The following is a 22,177-nucleotide window of genomic DNA, read 5'->3' as shown; positions in this document are numbered from 1 at the left end:
TTACATTTAAAGGCAAGCCTACCTCTTTCTCACTTTCCAAAACAATATGTCAACTCAAACACAACCATCCTCTGAAATCCATGCTTCTCTGAATTTTGTAAGGCAGTTCTCAAGTCAAGTAATGTTTACAAAGAATGCATATACTAGGAGAAGGTGTGCATAAAAACACATATATTAGTGAATATCATATTTACGATGCATTATAACAGGGGGAAATGGCCTGCAAGAATTCACAGGCTAGGCAAAATTGCATAGGAAAATGTGCATATTAGGATAAATTAATTCCAAAATACTGATTTTCACAGGGACCAATGCAGAAATGTGGCGAACTGAACTTCAGTCTGGAAAAAAATGGGAATCCAAACTGAACGATTAGTTGAACAGTTCCCTCTCCAAAATAAAAAAGTAAAATTAAAGGAGATACACAGAAACACTTTCCATAAATGTGCAGAGGTGAATGCGGGGCTGAAGAGGCTAGCCCCACCTGTTACCATCATTGTGTATCATTGTCATGCTCCCCTGATTATGTCTGATGTTCATCGGAAATAGTTCAGTTGTGTTTTGCAAGTCTAGACCTTGACAGTCCTCTCCAGTTCTTTGATGTCCATCTTACCTGCTTAGCTCCAGCTCCCACACTAGTGGCTGGTGATGTTCAGTGTATCTTCCTACTGAGGAAAGGCTACAGATCCTGGAACACTTTTTTTTTTTTTTAGTTAAGAAAAGAGATGGTCAAAATTTCAGGGGAGAGGATAGAAGTGTTTATATGATGATGAATGGTGCAGCCACAAGAAACATTTTCACTCTTTCTCATGATGCTGATCCTTGAGGTCACCCAATAAACTTGATTTGCAATAGATCCAGAACCGACAAACAAAAGTATGTCAAATAGTGCAATAACTAGCACAAGATGTGCTGATGCCAGTAGCTTAGATAGGTTTCAGAATCCTAGTGCTATTTTGGAGGTGTTTATGAATCAGCTTAGTTCTCACTTTCTCTCAAAAATTGATAAGTACAAGTCTCAGTTAATCAACACATCGTATTTTTTTCTTATTTTTTTTAAAGAAGAGAATTTACCCTTTACAAAAATAAAAAGAAGGATTTTTTCCCAGCTATCATATTTATAACTCACTTTATTAAATTTGTGAGAAAGGAATCATCCTCTCTCTTCTTTCTCTTTCTCACATACACAAACACCTACACACCTATCCTATCTTTCAAGAAAGAGTGAGAGACACCTTTGGAAAGGAGCATAATATTTTTCTTCCTGCGTCATTAAGAAAATGTACAATGTGCACATTTATAATTCCATTAGAGCTGGTCCACAGGTGAACTTCAATAAGAAAAGAGTGCATAGTTTTCTCTCATCTTTTCATAAGATACAGAGCTAAAAACAAAAAGTAGCAAAAAGTAGTGTACTATCTTACAGATTAGCAAGCTTATTATGACATGAAAATTTATGCACAAGAATCCACGTGTTAACTTACTTGGTAAGTAGGTGGGTAGAGAGAGGAGGAAGTAGAATGTAGACTCAAGTGCCAATGAAATGAAGAAAAAATACAGTCCACGACAATTCAATCAGTGCTGAAATGTATGAAAAATAACCACAGTGACCATTTGCTATAGCAACAAGGTGATAACACAACCATTGTTTTTGTTGCAACAGACTAAAATGGCTACCCCTCTGGCAGGGTGAAGGGTGTACAATCTCTTAGTTATACTTAGTGGTGGAAGGATTCCTGCTCATACAACACAGTTCCTTCCTCCCCATCCCTTGTGCTCTCCCCAAATCTCCCCCAGAGGGTGGAGAAAACACCAGAATGAGATATAGAGGGCACTTTGTTTTCAGTAGCATGCCACAGCAAACAAAATGGCTTTGAGCCTCTTTTCTGTACTTTGCTTGCTTGGTCTGGGGCAGACTTCGGTCTCCCAAATTTCAACGGCACCCTGTGTGAGGCCAAAACTCAACATCCTCCCATCTCTTGCCTTTTGTTCTGCTCAGTTCACTATGTCATAGTTGCAAGCCCCTAGGCTTGGAGGCCAGTGCATCAGAAATGGTTGTGCTGTCCTAAATCTGCCTCTGGCTTGGTTTTAGACACAACTTGGCACTATTTTATTTTGACAATTAACTACAAAAAGTAAACCTTTTGTTTGAACTTTGGTTGCGTTAATTAATAAAATAACAGAGTCCTGTGTGAGGGCTATGGCTTCTCATTTATAGCCAGCATGTGAACAACATTTATAATTGCATTCTTGATATTGTCCTAATGCACGTAGATGAACAAATCTTTATGCAGAGGACAAATGGATTTTGTTCCCTTAATATGTTGTTCTCAGTGAAGCTGCATTTTAATTATAATCAGTTGCTGCTATCTTTTGAACTGCCCTTGTATATGTTGACACTGCTTGATTTATTTTACAGCTGATAGTATTCTTGCCATTGCCAGCACTCAACATGTGTCAGTCGGCCTGGCATATCATTGCTCTCTGACGATGTACTGATCCAAAAATAAAAAAAAATTCTCCCTCCGTCTAATAGTTATGGTGTGATACTGGCAGTAGGGTCAGGTATATTACATTCTCTCCTGTTAGTCATAACATGCCGCTGCTGGATTTGCAATTAATCATTTTGTGGATTCATGTGAGTGCCAGTTTGAACAAAGAGCACATTTCCCCGAAGTAAATTAATGCACATCTCATAATTATAAGTGTGAATTCTTCTTGATATTGGATTTTGACTATGACTGTTCAGAGAACTGGGAACAAAAAACACATTCACTTTACTGGAGGGTGGGGGAGAGAGATGAACACGTGCATGATGTTCTGACTGCTTTTCAGAAATTTCTACAAATATCCTGAACTAAAATAAGCAGTCACTGAAAACTGTATTTGTAAGACAAGGCTCTAATCCAATGTTTGTTTAAGATATCATTGTTGATACTTTGTTTTTTTAAAGGCATTAATCCATGAATATTATTTTTTATTACTACTACTACTACTACTACAAATAGCTCCAGCTTTTGGAGGGCTCAGTTCAAGAGAACTTCAGTGTCCCACTCCCTCAATGAATCTAACCCCTGACTGCTATTGTAGCTGCTCCTCTGCCTTACCACTGCTTCCCAGTCAGAGCCAATGAGCAAGCAAGTAGTGCGCCTCCTTCTCCTTCTGACCACTGCTGTCATTTGCTTAGTCATTCCTTCTTAGCCAGATGGAGAAGGAAGTGAACAAACAGTTTACTGTGTTAAATACAATGAGCAGGTCCAGGGAGCTTTTGCGGGTGAGTAACCTGCTGGAGTGTGGGCCCTTAGCAGGTGCCAGATCATAACAACCCCTTGACACTTGCCCAGGTTGATGACTTACCATAGCATGTAATATTGGAAGCAGCCATTTTAAAAAGTTTTGAACTAGCAAAATGGTCTCCATTATGACAGATGCTGATTGCATTCAGACAGTACTATATTCCCTTTCTCCAGTGTTTCCTTCCCTGGTGTCAGGAATGTGGCTCACCAGAATGCAGGGCAAGAGTCAGACTCAGAATTGAGCTAAGTGAAAGAGGGACTGACTCTTCAAATGAGGACTGGCTGACAGAGTCTAGAGAGGGCAGTTCAACCCCCCCCCCTTCTCGAGGAAGACACTGTTGGCTCTCAAGAAGAGGAAGAGTTGGAAGGCAGCCAGAGCATTGCTAGGCAATCAGCAGATAAGCAGAGGTCTGAGACTATGTTAAGTGAAAGTGGGGAGGGTGGAGGCCAGCTTCTCAGTCCCTGTTCTAGGAGACTGGATAAGATCAGAGGGCAACAGAAGGGCAAGAGGGGAAAGGCGGGAGTTGGCATCCTTCCTGTGTGGGAGGGGTGAAGATTCAGATTGATCTACTATCATCAATGTGAGCAGGAGAGAAGCCATGCTTTGGATGTGTTTTGATGTAAATAAACATACGTAAAACTGCCAGAGAGTCATTACTTCTTAGTGGGGCTTGCTCGCCTGCCAGAGATCATAACACCTGATAAAATCAAATGGGTGCCGAGGAGAGTGGCCTGGAAGTGGACTGGAGTGAAAACTGCCACTGTCAGGTTTGCCCCCAAAGCTCTATCTCCCAAGGCGCAGCCCGATTGGCTGAATTCAAATTGCGGGTTTGGCAGGAACAGCATAGTGCCTTGTGGACAGCCTAGTGATTTTCAATGGTCAGCTGCACAACAGAGTTTGCTGGGGGGGGGGGGATTGCGCGGCCTGACACAATGGTCTGTAACTGCTGCCCACCTCAAACCTGGTAAACATCCATTCTTGTCATAGAGTTGTAATTCTCAAGATTGATTTAACAGTCAATGCTTCTTCCCAGGGAGCTCTGAGAGTTAAAGCTCTGTAAAAGGAATAGTAAAGCTAAAGGGACCCCTGACCATTAGGTCCAGTCGTGACCGACTCTGGGGTTGCGGGGCTCATCTCGCTTTACTGGCCGAGGGAGCCGGCATACAGCTTTCGGGTCATGCGGCTAGCATGACTAAGCCAATTCTGGCGAACCAGAGCAGCACACGGAAATGCCGTTTACCTTCCCATCGGAGCGGTACCTATTTATCTACTTGCACTTTGACGTGCTTTCGAACTGCTAGGTTGGCAGGAGCAGGGACCGAGCAATGGGAGCTCACCCCGTTGCGGGGATTCGAACCACTGACCTTCTGATCGGCAAGTCCTAGGCTCTGTGGTTTAACCCACAGTGCCACCCGCATCCCTGTAAAAGGAATAGGGGTCTCCTAATAACTCTCAGCACCCTTAACAAACTACAGTTCCAATGATTCTTTGTGAGAAGCCATAACTGTATGATGCCACTTTAAATGTGCAGTGCAGCTGGGGTTGATAAGTGATAAGAAGCTGCCTTATGCCCCCTCAGACTATTGCCTAGCTAATTCAGTGGCTGTCAGCAGCAATACACAGTCTCCAGACAGAGATGCTAGCAACTGAAGCTGGGATTCCCAGCACACGAAGCAAGTCCTCTGCTAATAATATCTGATCCCCCACCCCCCCAAAAAAAGAAAAAAAGAAATCTGTGCTGAATATCAGCTGAAGATTGGAGATGGTCTTCTGTGTGGGCACTTCTTTTTCCCCTTCAAAGATCCTCAAAGCTACACAAGACCCATGTAACACTGTTCCTCAATTATGCATTGCTGTGATCTACTTTGTTGGGTTGAGGGCAAAGAAGAATGGCATCAAATAGCCCACCTATCTTTGGGGGATTGCCATTTAAACAGTTATTTTCTTGACAGAAATAATGTTATACCCTGCACAATGTCACTGGACTACAAAGGAGATGGCTTTACTTCGCACTTATACTTAGGGTTTAACAAGGGCGCTGCTGAAACCATCTTTGGTAGTAAACAATCTGTATTATCTGTATCTCGCTCAAATTCTCTATGATCGTTGTTCCACAGCAATCAGCCTCTTCTAAACATTGAAAGAACAACCAAAGAAAATGGTGCCTTGAAATAATTTTTCTCCCTACTTTTGGAAAAGGAAGAGTGCATGTGTTCACATATAACACACTTAAATGTAGCCTCCCTTTGATAGGCTTATTTTAACTTCCCTTTATGGTATCTATTTTTGTGCCTCTTCACATTGTTTGGAATGGTAGCTAAAAGAGTTTGCACGCTCTCTGATTAAGAATAGGAGCAAATAAGCAGTCTGCTCATGTAGTCTGCTTTCTTTTTCTAGGTCTTACAATTTCAGACTATGAGGTGGAAAAGACATACTAGATTTCCCATTTTACCTAAGTGGCAATCTATAAGCAATTATTTGGTTTTAGTGGATTAATTCTTTTTATGCTGTTTTTTATGCTGCTATATTCTATGATGAAGTTGTATATGGTGGATATTTTTTGCAGTTCTATGTTGCTAGTAGGTTTCCTTTGTATAGTAAGCCACTTCGATGATTGGTATAAAAAGTGAGGTATAATTAATCTAAACAAATAAATGCATCAATCTCCTCTGCATTAAGAAACAACACCATAACACATACCCACCCCTATACTCACAAAACAAATATGATAGGGAAGATAGATTACAACTCTTTTCGGTATACAGTTTCCCTTTCTAGGTACTGTATATATGTACCAGGAGGTCTTTTTATTATTATTTTAAAATGAAAGCATTCAAATATGTAACCCCTGGCTTGCCATCTAAAATGGTACAGCCCATCAGTAGATACTTTGAGTGAGTGCTATTACTGTTTGAGCTGCTCCTAGACTATGCACATTTATGATCACATAAAATACTGCCCAGATCTATAGTATCTATATCCTGCATTGCAGGGTGTTAGACTAGATGACAATTTGGACCCTTCCAACTCTAGAATTCTATTAATTATTTAAGAGGCCACACAATGTTCTGTCACAGTCTAGTTGTATAGTCTGTTGAAGTATGAGATCACTGCTTTCAGGGTCCATACATGTGTTGGTAAATTAGCAGGGTTATATACAGATCCTTGGTGGGACTCTGATCACAGACCTGCAGCAGAGTTTCGCCTAACAGAAGTGGTGAAGAGAAAAGGGAAGTCTAGGAACTAGACTGTATTGTGCATGGTTAATTCGCTGGATACTGACTAAGACAGTGAACAAGAAACTCAGCCCAGGAACGTGACTGTGAAGATAGGAATAAATTTTATCGCCAGTGGCTATGAAAGTCATCAAGCAAAGCTCTTACCTTAATAAATGGGATGCAGGTGGTGCTGTGGTCTAAACCACTGAGCCTCTTGGGCTTGCCAATCAGAAGGTTACCGGTTCGAATCCTCATGATTGGGTGAGCTCCCGTTGCTCTGTCCCAGCTTCTGTCAACCTAGCAGTTTGAAAGCATGCCAGTGCAAGTAGATAAATAGGTACCGCTGTGGTGGGAAGGTTAACCTCAGCAGAGACAATGCAGGAGAAGGCTAAGCTGATTTATGCATGGTTCACCCTGAACGCTATATATGAGCAGAACTCTGACATTGCTTCAGCAACAGTATACCTGAGACCTTGCATAGGAGCAGCAGTTCTGCCCTGATTGCTAGCTCTGTTTTCATGCAAGGAGCCTCTGCCTCTCTGCAGTTCTGTCTAAAATTGAATTTTTCCACCCAATCTTACCCACATCCACCCACTCCACAGAGAGGTGTGGAAACGGTTCTTGTATAAGTAGCTCAGACAGCTGTAAGTAGGAAGAAATGTAAAAGCTGTGCTTCATGTGAAGCATGGGGAAGAGGGTCCACCTATAATTGTGGAAGAGGGTCCACCTATAATTACTCCTGTGTCCCATAATGTGAAAGACACTTGTTGAAACTTCTGCAGGTAGACGTTAGTGCTTGGCATTTTGTATATTTCCCACAAAACTTTGGAGGGGGTGGACTCTCAACAGAACCCCTGCTGTTTCTTCTTGAAGTTTCCCACCCATGAAATAAATATTGGGGAAAGGGGTTAACAACTTACCAAATTGAAGAGCGTTTGCCATCATTGTCAGCTTTGTAATCATTAAGAGAAAATACTGTAGTGGTTCGCCGTGACAAGAAGATAAATGATGTGGAGAAATTCATTAAATCTAGCTTAATTCGTTGACAAAAGAGCACTGTAATAGAAGGTGTTTTTCTTCTCAATTTTTGTGTGCAAGTGACTGGATGCTAAGGGCCAGACATTATGCATTACCTATACAGAAAGCACTTCTGGAGCATGAAGGATGGAACACATAGTCATTAAAATTGCAATTCTGTCTATTTCAGTACAACCAATGCACTCTAGGCGGGGCCACAATTTGTGTCTGGTCTGGAAACTCCAGCTTGTGCAAAAAGCTGTGGCTAGGCTGTTAATGGGGACAGACTGCCACCAGCACAAAACTCTGGTGCTTAAAGTTTGTTACCTGCTGCCCATATGCTGCTGGGCCAGATTAAAAGTTATTGTATTAATTTAAAAGCCCCTTAACAACTTGCGTTCTGGATTTCTTAAGGACTGCCTGATTCTTTATATCACTGTCTGATCACAATAGGGATGGAAGGATCTGTCAATTTCAGTTTTCACAGTTTCTCATTTTCACAATCTTAAATTCAGTTCTCCACATTTGCAAATTTCTTCTAACAAACACATTTTTGTATGCAGTTTTGAGTAACGTATACATTTCTGCAATTTATCCTAACATTAGGATAAATTTTTGTATGGGATTTTCATCGATATGCACAATTTCCCCATATATAGTCATCTTTGTAAACACTGGCAGGTAGGAGAGCTGCATCGCAAAATTCAGATAAGTGCAAATTGCAAAGGCCATTTGGTTCTCCTATAGTTTCAGAACGTGTGAATCTGATGGATCTAGCTTTAAATGTGAGCTGAATTTACTTCTCCCCCTCTACCTACTGATCACCCAGGTCTTTGCAGAAGTCTCTTTTGGTGCCTGTCCCCCTTAATTAAGATGCACAGCTCCTAACTGTTACAAACCATGCATTCACTATTCTGTGCCCAAGCTTGTGGAAATTCTCCTGAATGAGATTAGACAGGCCCCTTCCTTGCTGAACTTCAAACATCTGACCAAGACTTACTTTTTTAAATTTCAGCAAGTATTTTAAGGTAGTATTTGGCTTTATGAGCACTTTTCATTGTTCTGTTCTCTGTATGGTTCATTTTTATGTACACCACTTAGAAATGCTACTGATTAAGAGGTATATAAAAGCCTTCAAAAAAAAAATTTTTAATGTGGCAAATAAGAACTTCAGCATGCATACTGACACACAGAGAAAATACGTGTGTGTGGTTGTTAAGCATGGTGATTTATAGCCATGTAATATTTGAATATCCCCTCTGCTCAAATCATGGCCTTTCACACAGGTATTTAGCATGTACTTGCACTGTGAGGGAATCAAATCTATTTTCATATCATGTACATTGGGTGCATACGTGGCAGCAACCTGCAAATTGTAGCCAATGATTCCTTTGTCATTTGTTCATAAAAAAATACCTCCCGGCATCCCCATTTTTGTTTTGTTATGGAACAGTTGTGACACACCTTAAACTCCTTTTTTTACAGAAAGAACATAGGATGGAAACTCAATTTAAATGAATAACTAAAATACCATTTTCCCAAACATACCAGGACCTGTACAGAAATGATTTTGCCTGGAGGCGAAGCGGAATACAGTGGTGCTTCAGGTTACAGATGCTTCAGGTTACAGACTCCACTAACCCAGAAATAGTACCTCGGGTTAAGAACTTTGCTTCAGGATGAGAACAGAAATTGTGCGCTGGTGGTGCAGCGGCAGCAGGGGGCCCCATTAGCTAAAGTGTTACCTCAGGTTAAGAACAGTTTCAGGTTAAGAACGGACCTCCAGAATGAATTAAGTTCTTAACCTGAGGTACCACTGTACCTGAAAGCTTTGATACTGTGTCTGTGGGTCAACAGGAATGTTTTTAAATTTATCCTGAAAGTGTATAATGAGGGAGAGTATTCCACAAATGGGGAACTCCCACTGAAATGGCCCTGTCATGGGTCAATGCCATATGAGTAGTCCCAGGTGGCAGTACCGTCACCTGCCAATCCTAGGGTCCAAGATGGTTGATACTGGCGAAGGCAGCATTTTAGGTACTTGGGTCCTGCCTGAGGATGTCACATACTGTCCTATGACTCGTTTAGGGCTTTATATACTAGTTTAAAGACCTTGCATTGAGCCTGGAAGCTCACTGGCAGCCAATGGAGTGCTTTCAGGCCTGGTGGGTTCTAATGAGCATTCACTCAGCTGTACTTTCTCCCGTCTTCTAAATGCCAGGTAAAGTGTTGGTTCAGAAACACTAAAGGCACCTCTCTCACACACACTGTGCAAATTCATAACCATCGAAGAGCTTTTCATGATTCCATTTTCTTCAGACTATGCCCAAAGCCAGAGTAATAAAATCCAGAGTTCTCACAAGAAATGCAGGCACAACCTAAGAAGATATTAATATTCACTCAAGGATTATATTGTTTTTCTAACTCTCTTTGGAGCTTCCAGACGAACGGCACATTCACCCCGGGACACAGGGAAGCATTTTTAATGTTTTGTTTTGACATGAAGAGCATCGCAAGCTGTTTGCCACAAACCAAAAAAATCTGCACAATCAGAGGCGCATATGCCAAGTTAATGGAGGCAATAATTGAATCTGGGCTTATCTTTTGGAATTTGCTGAATGCAATTTAATATACTCAATATTAAAGGTAATTGGTGTGCAGAGCAAAACAGCACTATGATAATGCTGTCTACTATGATATAATGGTCAGATTCCAAAGAGAATATTTCCCTTTATTTTCTCCTCTGTGCTGCTGCCTCTTCAAACAGCGCTCCCCCCTTTTATAAAAAGACATTTCCTTCCAGGATGCCTGTGTTAAAATGGGCTGGCTTTTTAAAACATCTGTGGACATAAACCAAGTATTTATTTTACCATTGGCTTCTGTACCACTTAGCTGAGCAATACTTTTAGTTCCTGCTATGATATTTCAAGTTATTTATGCATCTGTTTTCATAGAGCTACACCAGTGACTAAATGGAGATGTTATGAGCGCTAATGGGCTAGACTTTCAGACAATTAAAACGTGGCACTGCTAGCAGTGCTGATGTGTTAAGGCTACAAACGCTAGCAGCTGCAGCTGTTGTGGAAAACTTTTAAATATTCCACTTCTCGCATGCATCATTAGTGCAAGTAAACTAGCTCAGTGAGGAGCACCTCACATTTCAATAGGTCCTATCCACGCTAAAGCAAGGGTAGCCAGCATGGTGTCTTAATGACAGTAGTGAGGCAGAACTCCCATCTTTTACCATTGGCCATGCTGGCTGATGGCAAATAACATATGAACAGCTGCATTTTGGCTTCCCCTGCTCTAGAATAAAAGTTCTCAACTGTGTCTGTTGGTCTTGGCAGTAGCTAGATTGGCACTGACACTTTTTGCATACATCTTCTTTAACCTGGGATGCATAAAGGTAAAGGGACCCCTGACCATTAGGTCCAGTTGTGGCTGCCTCTGGGGTTGCGGCATGTATCTTGCTTTATAGGCCGAGGGAGCCGGCGTACAGCTTCCAGGTCATGTGGCCAGCATGACTAAGCTGCTTTTGGCGAACCAGAGCAGCACACAGAAACACCGTTTACCTTCCCGCCGGAGCAGTACCTATTTATTTACTTGCACTTTGACGTGCTTTTAAACTGCTAGGTTGGCAGGAGCAGGGACTGAGCAATGGGAGCTCACCCCGTTGTGGGGATTTGAACCACCGACCTTCTGATCAGCAAGTCCTAGGCTCTGTGGTTTAACCCACAGTGCCACCTGCGTCCCTTAACCTGGGATGCATAGCACTGGTCAAATCTCTTATTGTTGCAATGTTGGCAGGAATAGTGGTCGTACCTGTCTCCTCTTCCCCTCCCCAAGCTACTGGGGAGCTTGCTGGGACAACATTTGAACACTGTAGATTTCCTTATTGGCAGACTGTCCCAATTTGAAATGGGTGGCTCCATCTAAGCAAGCCTGTCCTGTGGGAAGTGGGGAGGTTCACAACACCTTTCTATTTTCTTGATTATTATTTTTTAAAGGAGCTGGTGTTTATTTATGGTGATCCCTTAGACCTATCCAATTACCGCCCAGTTTCAAATCTTCCATATCTGGGTAAAGTAATTGAGAGAGCGGTTGCTAAACAGCTTGGTAGGTTTCTGGAGGAAACATCGGCTTTAGATCCATTTCAGTCCGGTTTCCGTCCTGGTTTTGGGACCGAGACGGCTCTGGTTGCCCTAACAGATGATCTCTGTAGACAACTGGATCGAGGCGGGTCAGGACTGATGATCCTTTTAGATTTGTCAGCAGCCTTTGACATGGTCGATCATGATCTTCTCGACCACCGCCTTGCAGACGTGGGGATACAGGGCATAGCCCGTAACTGGCTGTGCTCTTCTATCTCTGGTCGGGGACAGAGGGTGGCACAGGGCGCAATTCTCTCCCCGATGCTTTTTAACATCTTTATGCGCCCCCTTGCCCAGATTATCTGGAGCTTTGGGCTGATGACACTCAGCTCTATCTGCTGATGGATGGCCACACCGACTCGGCCCCGAACACACTGACCAGATGCTTGGAAGCTGTGGCTGGATGGTTTCGTGGGAGCCGATTGAAACTAAATCCTTTGAAGACAGAGGTCCTATGGCTGGGTCGGGATGGCATGGGGATGAGGGACCAACTCCCTTCTCTTGTGGGGGCCCATTTAGTGTCATTGCCTTCCATTAAGAGTTTGGGTGTAATCCTTGACGCCTCCCTTTCCATGGAGGCGCAAGTTACAGCAACAGCCAAGGCGACATTTTTCCACCTTCGCTGCATCAAGCAGTTGGTCCCTTACCTTTCCCGCCCCGACCTGGCCACAGTGATCCATGTGACGGTCATCTCCAGGCTTGACTACTGTAATTTGCTCTACGCAGGGCTGCCCTTGAAGCTGACCCAGAAACTCTAAAGGGTGCAGAATGCTGCAGCGAGGCTCCTCATGGGGTCTCTGCCATGGGAGCATATTCACCCAGTGCTTTTCAAACTGCACTGGCTCCCGGTAGAGTTCAGGGTCAGATTTAAGGTGCTGCTTTTGACCTTTAAAGCCCTTCACAGCCTAGGACCCTTGTGCCTATGGGACCGCCTCTCCTGGTATGCCCCACGGAGAGCCTCAAGGTCCATAAATAGCAACACCCTAGTGGTCCCGGGCCCTAAGGAAGTTAGATTGGCTTCAACCAGAGCCAGGGCCTTTTCAACTCTGGCTCCGGTCTGGTGGAATGCTCTGCCTCATGAGACCAGGGCCCTGCAGGATCTGATTTCTTTCCGCAGGGCCTGTAAGACAGAGTTGTTCCGCCTGGCCTTTGGCTTGGAGCCAATTTGATTCCCTCCCTCTCTTTCTTTTTTCCTTTCCTTCTCCTCCTGCGATGAGGCTGCATTTTAATATTTTAATGTTTCAATATTTTAATGCTGTATTTTAATCTTGTTTTTAAGTTGTATTCATTCAACTTGTTTTTATTATTGCTTGTTAGCCGCCCTGAGCCCGGCCTTGGCTGGGGAGGGCGGGGTATAAATAAAAAATTATTATTATTATTATTTGGCACAACACATGCTAGTAAGAATGCTTCTTTCCCTACACTGAGTTCATGTTTATTATTTATCATTTATCATTTGTGATAATACATTAGGAATTTGTCTCCCATAGTTTATGTACTCAACAGCGGCATTACTTCTTTGGACAAAACAAAGATCACCAGGGTTGAAGCAATGATTTTTCAACATCAACTTCGTTGGACTTGTCATGTTGTTCGGATGCCTGATTATTGTCTTCCAAAGCAACTGCTCTATTCCCAACTTAAGAATGGAAAGCAAAATGCGGCAGACAACAAGAGGTTTAAAAACACTCTTAAGGCAAATCTTTAAAAATGCAGTATAAGCAAAGATAATTGGGAAACACTGGCCTGCAAGTGCTCCAACTGGAGAATAGCCTCTACCAAAGGCATCACGGACTTTGAAGAAGCACAAACTCAGGACGAAAGAAAGAAACATGGTAAGAGGAAGGCATGTTTGGCAAATCCTCACCATGATCAACTCTCACCTGGAAACCTATGTCCCCTCTGTGGAAGGACATGTGGCTCCAGAATTGGCCTCCATGGTAGCTTATGGACACACTGTTCAGTGTGTTCAGCTACGAGTGATAGCCAAAAAAGAAGAAGACATATTTGGGAATCAAACAGTTATAGACTTTTAATTTGTTTTAAAAATGCAAAAATGTCCTGCACAAAAATCTGTAGCTTTATCTAGCTATAAATTGGCTGGATTGAGCCACTCTGAAGGAGTTCATGCACCTGTAAACTTTATCCACTTTGATCTAATAGTTATAGCTGTTTGTACATTTCCACATTATAGTGATTGAGGAACACAGAGCTTCATTTTCTACTGCGTGGCTTGGAACCCAGCATACAGACTGAAGCAGATAGTGCAGAAAGTAATGAAGAAGAGATAGGAAAATTTTAAAATGTACAGATGCAAGGCAAATCTTACAGCCTGTGCATGGCTGTAGTATCTGTAAATCAAATAAGAGCAACAACTAAGGCCATTATTATACGGGGAGTAATTCAAAACTGGCAATTTTGAATAAATGTTTCTATAAAAGATAAGCATGTCTCTTCTAACTTCTGCTGAAGCCTTCTAGGCAAGTTAGGTTTCTGCATTACAGTATCTAAAGCAGTCAGAAACTGAAATACTGCAGAACCTCAATCTGAAAATCCACATATATAAATATCATCAGAGCCCAATGACTGTTATTAAAATAGAATATGTTTAAATAAAATAACATTAAAAGAGCATTGTAGTTTGTAAGTAGAACATTGCTATCCATGTGCTCACTGTGCATGCCCCGGGAAATATCAGATTTTCAAACATTAATCCTGTTTTTTGTGAGTTCTCCTGTAGATGAATCCTAATTTCAGAGAATTCTTTGTAATCTGGTGCAGAAAGCTGCTGCCCAAAGAAAACCATATCAGATATTCTGCCGGCTGCTCCCAAGCCCCTGAGCACCTCCTAAAATCTACTTACCAGACTGTGGCTTTGAACCACAAAGCACCATCTAACGACAGATGCTGCAGTCCAGGAAGAAGTATCTACAGATGGAAGCAAGTTTTCAAACACACATCCCCTTGCTGGATCTATAAACCCATGTGTAAGGAACGCACCTGCATCTCAGTGCTCATCCAAGTCCCATAGATCTTGATGGATGCATCTCCACCTGGAGCCATTCACTACCATTGGCATGCAGAAGCTGAGCGGAATTACTGCCAGAGAATTCAATATAATGGGGAAATTTAACGGGATGAACTAATGTTACCTAGCATGTATGTTTTGCAACCTAATGGCTGTACAAAGTCGTAATCAATATATGATAAATAAAACCTAAGAGGAGCAGCCTGCCATAGCGGTGGAGTCAGTGGTTACCATATTTTTCTGTGTATACTACGCCCCCATGTATGTCAACCCCTACTTTTTTAAACCCAAAATTAAGAAATTAAGCTGTTTAGTTTTTTGGGGGGGTAGGGGAGGTCACTTCTGCCAATTACTCACTCACCTGCCTGACACTGCCAATTGCTTGCCACGGCCACGGCCAATTGCACACCTTGCCGCAGCTGCCAATTGTCTGCCCATTTGCCACCACCAACAGCCCACCCTCCCGCCCACTTGCCATAGTCACCAATCACCTGGCAGCCTCGGCACAGCTGCCAATCACCTGCCCAATTGCCACAGCCATAGCCAATCACCAGCAGGCCTTGCTGCAGCCACCAATCACCCACCCAATTGCAGCTGCCAATCTCATGCTTGCTGATGCCATTAATCGCACATCCCCCCCTCTGAATTCACTATCCGTGTATAAGATGACACCCAATTTCTGCCCTTTTTTTATAGCAAAAATCATTGTCTTATACACGAGAAAATATGGTATGTAGTAATCCCACTGCTGATATCAGTACTTTGTAGCAACCTGGTCATTTGACTTTTTAATTCTTTATTTATATGTAGGCGTTAAGAGCTCATGACACACCATCGCCTCTTTAGCATTTGTGTTCTAAATACTGTTCCTTTAAGAACATGTGCTTGAGATTGCTCCCCCCCCATTCTTTTTACCTGGTGTGTTACCTGCTTTTAAAATTGCAAGCCTGAAGGTCTTAGCAGCAGACCCCAAGAGTGTCCTGGAAAAACCAGTAACCCCATTTTCTTATTGCAAGAGAATAGCAGGCATTTGGGTTGCTGTGATCTCATGTAATTTTGCACTACAATGCCTCCCTCTCAAGTGTTTTTCTTTTTTGGGGGGTGGACTCCAGCCAAAATCATGTGAGATCATGGCAACCAAAATGGCTGCCAAGTTCTTATGATAAAAAAATGAGAAGATAGCGTCTAGGGTTTTGGCTTCAAGGCTTGGAGGGTATATAGTAGTGATATCTGTAAACCACTCTGGTGTTTTCTTGTTTTTACTGAGAGGTGGGGTATAATTGCTTTAAGCACACAAACATCACTAGCCTAGTTTGTTCTTAACCAGCTGCCAAATGCAGAACCTCTATACAGTGTATGTCACTAGCTTCAGATGTAAGTAAATGGTAAATCCTTTCCCCATTCAGTCAACTATATACAAGGAAACAGGAATATATTTCTGTTTCTTTGTATATAGTCTAGTATAGAGAGGATATAACATATTAACATGCACACTTCTCCTTAGAGTGTTCCACTTTCTCCACAGGCTGCAACTTCCCTTTTAATATAGAGGGCATTCCAAACCACACTCTTGTTCTGTCAGGGACTGTCTTCGGAAACTGAGGGAGAATGTTACCTAGGCTTTGACTTTTGCAGAGTACAAGAACAGTGAAGAAGAAATTAGCCTGAAGAAAAGGGCAGAAGAAAATAATCCCTTTGGTATTCATGCTAATTCTCTTTTAAAAATAAATTATGTGCAACAGAACTGACAAAACTACCCAAGGACCAGCTTTAGCAAAAAAAGAAAAAGAAGAAGCCCTTTTGATATATGCTTTGAGATATGGAATATGCACACTTCCCTAAGACATTTCCCTGGACAATGCAATGAATTATAATAATAATAATAATAATAAAAACATATACAAGCATATCACTCACTATGAGGTTGTTTCCTTCAAGGGCAGGCTTCAGAAGGTTTTAAGGCCTGGCCTTTGCCAGGGCCTCAAAAGAGGCAAAGAACCCATCATGCCATGATCCCACTCTTTCTTTACAGGGAGAACCCAAGAAGAATAAAGAAAGGGTGAGAGAATGACTTGCTGAGACTCTTTGAGAGTGCCTCACCCAAAGGGCCCCCAAATCCTCAATCCGGCATTGTGTCTTCCTTTGCAAAGAGCAGATAAAGTATCATTTTACTGCACATTCTCCTATTCTGCAAAACACTTCAGCCAAAAAAGTGCCGCTGTTCAATTTAATAGCTTTCCTTGCAACCGAAAAATAAGTGTTTAAGTCTTTAACATGTGGCTCAGAACTGCTATTTAGTTTCTGTCATTTAGTCATGTCAAGCTCTTCACATCTCAACAACAAAGTTAAGGCAGGCAATCATGTGCCTATTTCCCCATAATGTAAAGAAATATACTTCTATTTCCTCCTGAATATAATTCCATTTGCAGCTGAAGAAAATACAAAAATAACAGCACCCTACTTTAACACCTCAGAGAGCTGGAGAGATCAAATCCAATTCTAAGGAAGTGTGTTTGGAGTATTGGATGAGGAGGAGGAGGAGGAGGAGAAAGGAAGAAGAAGAAGAAGAAGAAGAAGAAGAAGAAGAAGAAGAAAGAGGGGGAGGATGTTGGAATTCCTCATGATTTATTCTAATGAGAGATTATTAGAGAAGAGCTGTTTTTTCAAGGCTGGCATCCACTGGCCTGCCTTCACATTCTAGTATAAAACATTTTGAAACATTTTCCTGGCCAAAAACGTCTTCTGGGTTTGTTTGTTTATTTTTCCTTGTGATAACACTTCATCCCATTCAATTCACCATTTTCTTTAATTGCTGTAAAGTTACCAACTCAAGGTAATGGTTACAGAACTCCATCTGCTAGAAACAACTATGAGTATTCCAGCCCCCACAAGATACGAGCTGGTAACATTTGATTTTTTTTTCCAGCAGTGACTGCATGTTCTGCTAGAATATCTGTTTGATATCCAGAGCCAGAATGCACTCGCAACCTAGCAGCTGCACATACAATGCTGAAATACTGTTTCAACCTGAAGCAACCTTTATAAATTCTATATTTTTTGCATGATACCTCTTGAAGGTGAAAACAGTTGTAAATTATTTTTTCCCACCCATCTCCTTCTCTCAGGCTGCTAGCCCCTAAACTTCTTAAGCCAGCAGAACCACCAATAGGGCCCCCTCCACTGAGGTGGTGGTCTTATTCTATTGTAACTATATTTGATGCTCTGCGGTAACTTATAATTGGTAGCTCTTAACATTCAAACAGGGAGTGCCAGTGTTTGAATGCAATGCGCTTTGCTGAAGGAGACACACTGCTGTGTTATTATTAGTAGGAATCTTTATGTATTTCCTATAGGATCCTATGATAGTCACCCACCTACCCAATGTCTACCCAATGCTTTTCTGTTCACCTTTGGAGGAAATCCTCATGATATTCATTGCCAAGCACACTGTCTCTTTTTTGGATATATACATTGTCATTAATATAATTTCTTTTTAATATTAAAAGCTGGGCATATGGTTAATCCTGTTCTGAATCTCCTGTGGGTTCTTGTGAGAGTGGAAGAGGGGCTGAAGCCTTAAAAACCTCACCCATGAGGGCTCAGGGCCACTCCCCCCCCCCCCCGAAGATCCTCTCACCTACCCACTCTCAGGGTTAGAGCCTTATTGAGATATTTTAGTCACTGGTTGTTAGGGCCAGAAAGGACTCCCCTCTTCCCAACTTGAGTTGGCTCTTGGTTGGGTTTTCTTTCACCTTTACCGCACTGAAAATGCTTCATTATGTTAGTCGATTAGACATTTTTGTCACAACTTCTGCACAAACGGCAGTGGGCAGAATCAGCATGGTAAAGGAGCACCCCATATTTGGCCTGAAGGGGAGAATTAGCTCAAGAGATGTCCTAAGATGGAGTAGGTCCTCTTCCTGGCTAGAATCCCTTCTTCTGGCTGCCCAGTGGGACACTTGCACTACGACAGGGTTCAACACTGACCACCCCCCATGGTGGAGGTTTGGGATGCTTCCCAACCCTGACAGAGTGCCCTTCCATCAAGCAAGGGCTGAGTGGAATAAGGAATTGATCCTTGACCTGCTGTTATGCCACCTCCACTTAGTCAATAAACTTGTGGCCTGATTTTGCACAACACTGGTGTCCAGTTTGAGTTATTTCCATTGAGTCATAATTACGCACCTGCCTGGGCAATTTCTCAGGTGTGCTGGATGTTAGCTGCCATAATGCAGGATGGAATTCCTGTCTGTAGGTCATCGCTGGGACAGTTCCTGACTTTGTGCACTCTGGCGATATTCTGGAGATGTTAGGAGCAAGTCTGCCCTTTTGACACTTGTGATTTTACACTGCGATTCCCCCCTCCTTTCTTGGGCTGAGCAAGCATTTGATATGGCGGCCATTTTGCCAGCATGTTGCAGCAGCGTATCTCGAGTTCCTGTGAAAGATGATTAAGGGTAAATAACATGTTATCCTTTATATTCTGTTGGATTCCAACTCCATCAGCTGCAGGAAGCAAAACCAATGCTTATGGATGATGGGACTTGTAGTTCAACAGCATCTGAAGGGTACTACATTGCCTTCCTCTAGATTGCTCTGACAGAAAACTGCATTCCATTGTATTAGGGCATTTTTGTTTTATCGTCTCCTATGCCCTTTTACGCAAAGCATGCAAACCTTCAGAAGATTAAAATTGATGGCAACTCCAGTTAAGAACCAACTTTGGAGTTTATGTATTAAATGGATTTTCAGATTAATGGAAATGGTGTGCAACTGAACATTTATGGGCTTATTCATTAAACTTCATTATGCCCTTTATAAATCCTTTATGCTTGCGGGAAACAAATGAAAACAACAGTGGATTTGTAGAACATTTCTAAAGTGAATTAAATTTAGCATTAGTGCAGGATCAGTGCTCTTATAATCAGAGCCCTTCAAACTATTTCAGCACAATTCCCCAAAGCAGAAGTACATTGCAGAAAACCAATACTGACATCTTAACCATGCTTTGCAGCAAACACTGAATGAAATGGACTTCTTCACACCAAAAGCAGATCAACATAGTTGTGTGCTATCAGTTTCACACAGGAACGAAATACTTTTAGGAAAAGCTTTATATTTTTGTGTTTTGGGCATGCTTCTCCAGGTAAAATTTAATTCAGAGAAACAGCGCCACAGAATGATCCTATCATTTAAAGTGAAAACAAACAGTTGATTGTGTCTAAGTTCAGGTGATATCAAGTTTTGTGAATGTCACCAATCCCAGATAAATTTGGTGACTGTCCATATTTCCTAATAAAAAGAACTATGTTGAATTATGCCTAATGAGAAAATGTATCTGGATCTTTTAGAACAAGGCTGAGAATGAGCGAGTTAAAAGAGGAGCTGTCTGGCTTCTCCTGGGATCTTAAGAGGATGAAAAATAAGCCATGGTACATAATTATTTCCAAATAGGTACCTCTGTTAGTCTGTTGCAGCAAAAACAACAAAGCATCTAGTGGGACCCTAAAGACTTACAAATTTATGATGCCATAAGTTTTTTCTGACAAAGTGGATTCTAGTCCACAGAAGCTTATGCCCAAATATACCTTAGTGATGTGAAAGACAACTTTCCGTTTAATCACAGAACTGTCTGCAAAATGGGCTGCTCTTTCATCAGACCTTCAAATTGCAAAGCTTTTGCAGTTCAGAATCAAGAATCTGAAACTTAAAGGGTTACAAGGACAATGTGTCTACTAATGATGTATTTAAAAACTAACTTGAAAGTTTCAAGAATAAGGGTATATCAGGGGTCAGCAACCTAAGGCCCATGGGCCGGAAGTGGCCCATGAAGGTCGTTTGACCAGCCCCCAAGCCGCCCCCGAAAACCACGGGCACCCATGCGATCCGGCCCACGGAGGGATCTCTGCAGGACCAATCCGGCCCAGGCAAGATAAACATTGCTGACCCCTGGGGTATATGATCCAGCTATAAAATATTTTAAGTCCCATATAGCACATTGGGTACCAGTTCAATGCTTGCTTGACTCTTATGTAGGGATGGAGGAGAAATCCAGTTCAGTTCACATTTAAAGGCAAATCTACTGAATTTGCACTTTCTGAACAATATGCAAACTGAAAATCTTTAGAAATTCACTCTTCTCTAAATTTTCCTGTGCAGCTCCAACCAAGGGATGTACACCTACTGGGGTAAAAAATAAATGCATATATACATGAATATAACATACAAAAATAAATTATATTAAGAAAATTTCTTTGCAAACATGTTTCTCTTAGGCAAAATTGCATTAAAAGGTGTATATTAGGATAAATTTGGACTGATGCTGATGGACTTTCATGAAGACCTTAAAAAATAAACGGATATGGAAACGTGGAGAATTGAATTTAGGGCTGAAAAAAATGAGAAACTGAGAAAATCTGAAATTGACAGTTCCCCCCTCCCATCCCTACACTCCTGTCCATCTCAATGGCTTAGATCTTGAGAAGCACTCAGGGAAGATGGTTGTCAGAATGTGATTCCACACATTCTCCCCTCTGCAACCCCATGCCCTCAAGACCACTCCTTAGGGAGAGAGGACCAGCTGATTGGAATGGCTTTCAGCATGGGAGACTGAGTTGATGGACCATCACTCAAAAGCAAGTGGAGTCACCTTCTGTAAGCAGAAGTCCATAATTTCAGGGAACCTGCCATTGGGTGATTGCAAGGGGAGCTGGTTTCAGTTTTGACTCCATTCAACATGTTCCAAAGCTTTAAAGCCACAGCCCCTTGCCTCATGTTCAGGCAGCAGCTGTTATAAAATGTTGGCTGTAGAAACTCTTGCAGACTCTTCAGGTCCAGTGGGAGAAGATCACAGGTAATAAGGAACAGTGGGAAGCAGTTCGGGAGTATTAAGGTCTAACTGTACATTTTCTTGGCTACTTTTGCTTAGTTATAGCTTCCTTTCTGCTCCTACGCAACTCCCCCTAGAGGATGTTCTACTGCCATATAGCAATGTATGAAGTTTTGTGTTCCATGGAAAATAATAGATTTCTCCCATTTTCCAGGTAGTTCTAAACTTAGTAACAACCCATATGATTTCCAGTAACGCTGTTGTTACAGTTAGTCATGAAAAAAGAGGAAAACCAGTATAAATAAATTAGCTGCATTCTGAAATGCATCGTGAAGAGACCAGAATTTCATTTTGCCACCATTTTCAAACTGTATCTTGTTTATTTTGCAGAATTGCATGTTGTTTTAGATGTGCTTTAAAACACAGCAGCTACTGTAAGTTCCACTTCTTCCAATTTGTCAGTATGTTAAGGGAAGTTTTCTAACATTTCTCATTAATATTATTTTTCACTTTCAGCAGACCCCCAAACTTAACCTGTTTATTAAATGAGACAACTCACTGGGAGATATGTGATTGGAACTCCTATGGGCTCACTTGTTTTGTTTTGAGTTCAAAGCAGCTGTAAAGGTAAAGGTAA

At 41.9% G+C, this 22,177-nt stretch overlaps 1 long non-coding RNA gene across 2 annotated transcripts in view; it reads right to left on the bottom strand.

Annotated features, from left to right (window-relative positions):
* The window catches only part of LOC309349729, a 53,595-nt gene extending 36,389 nt beyond the window's left edge, over positions 1-17,206 (bottom strand). For both annotated transcript variants that reach the window (XR_014160141.1, XR_014160142.1), the window contains exon 1: positions 16,629-17,206. This is a non-coding gene — a long non-coding RNA (uncharacterized lncRNA). The remainder of the gene's footprint in view (positions 1-16,628) is intronic.
* Positions 17,207-22,177: the final 4,971 nt, after the last annotated feature.

Source organism: Podarcis erhardii (assembly GCF_964252035.2).
Source record: "Podarcis erhardii genome assembly, chromosome: 9".
Classification (NCBI taxonomy): Eukaryota; Metazoa; Chordata; class Lepidosauria; order Squamata; family Lacertidae; genus Podarcis; species Podarcis erhardii.
Note: the sequence above shows the minus strand (reverse complement) of the source record. Positions and strands in the feature narration are given on the sequence as shown.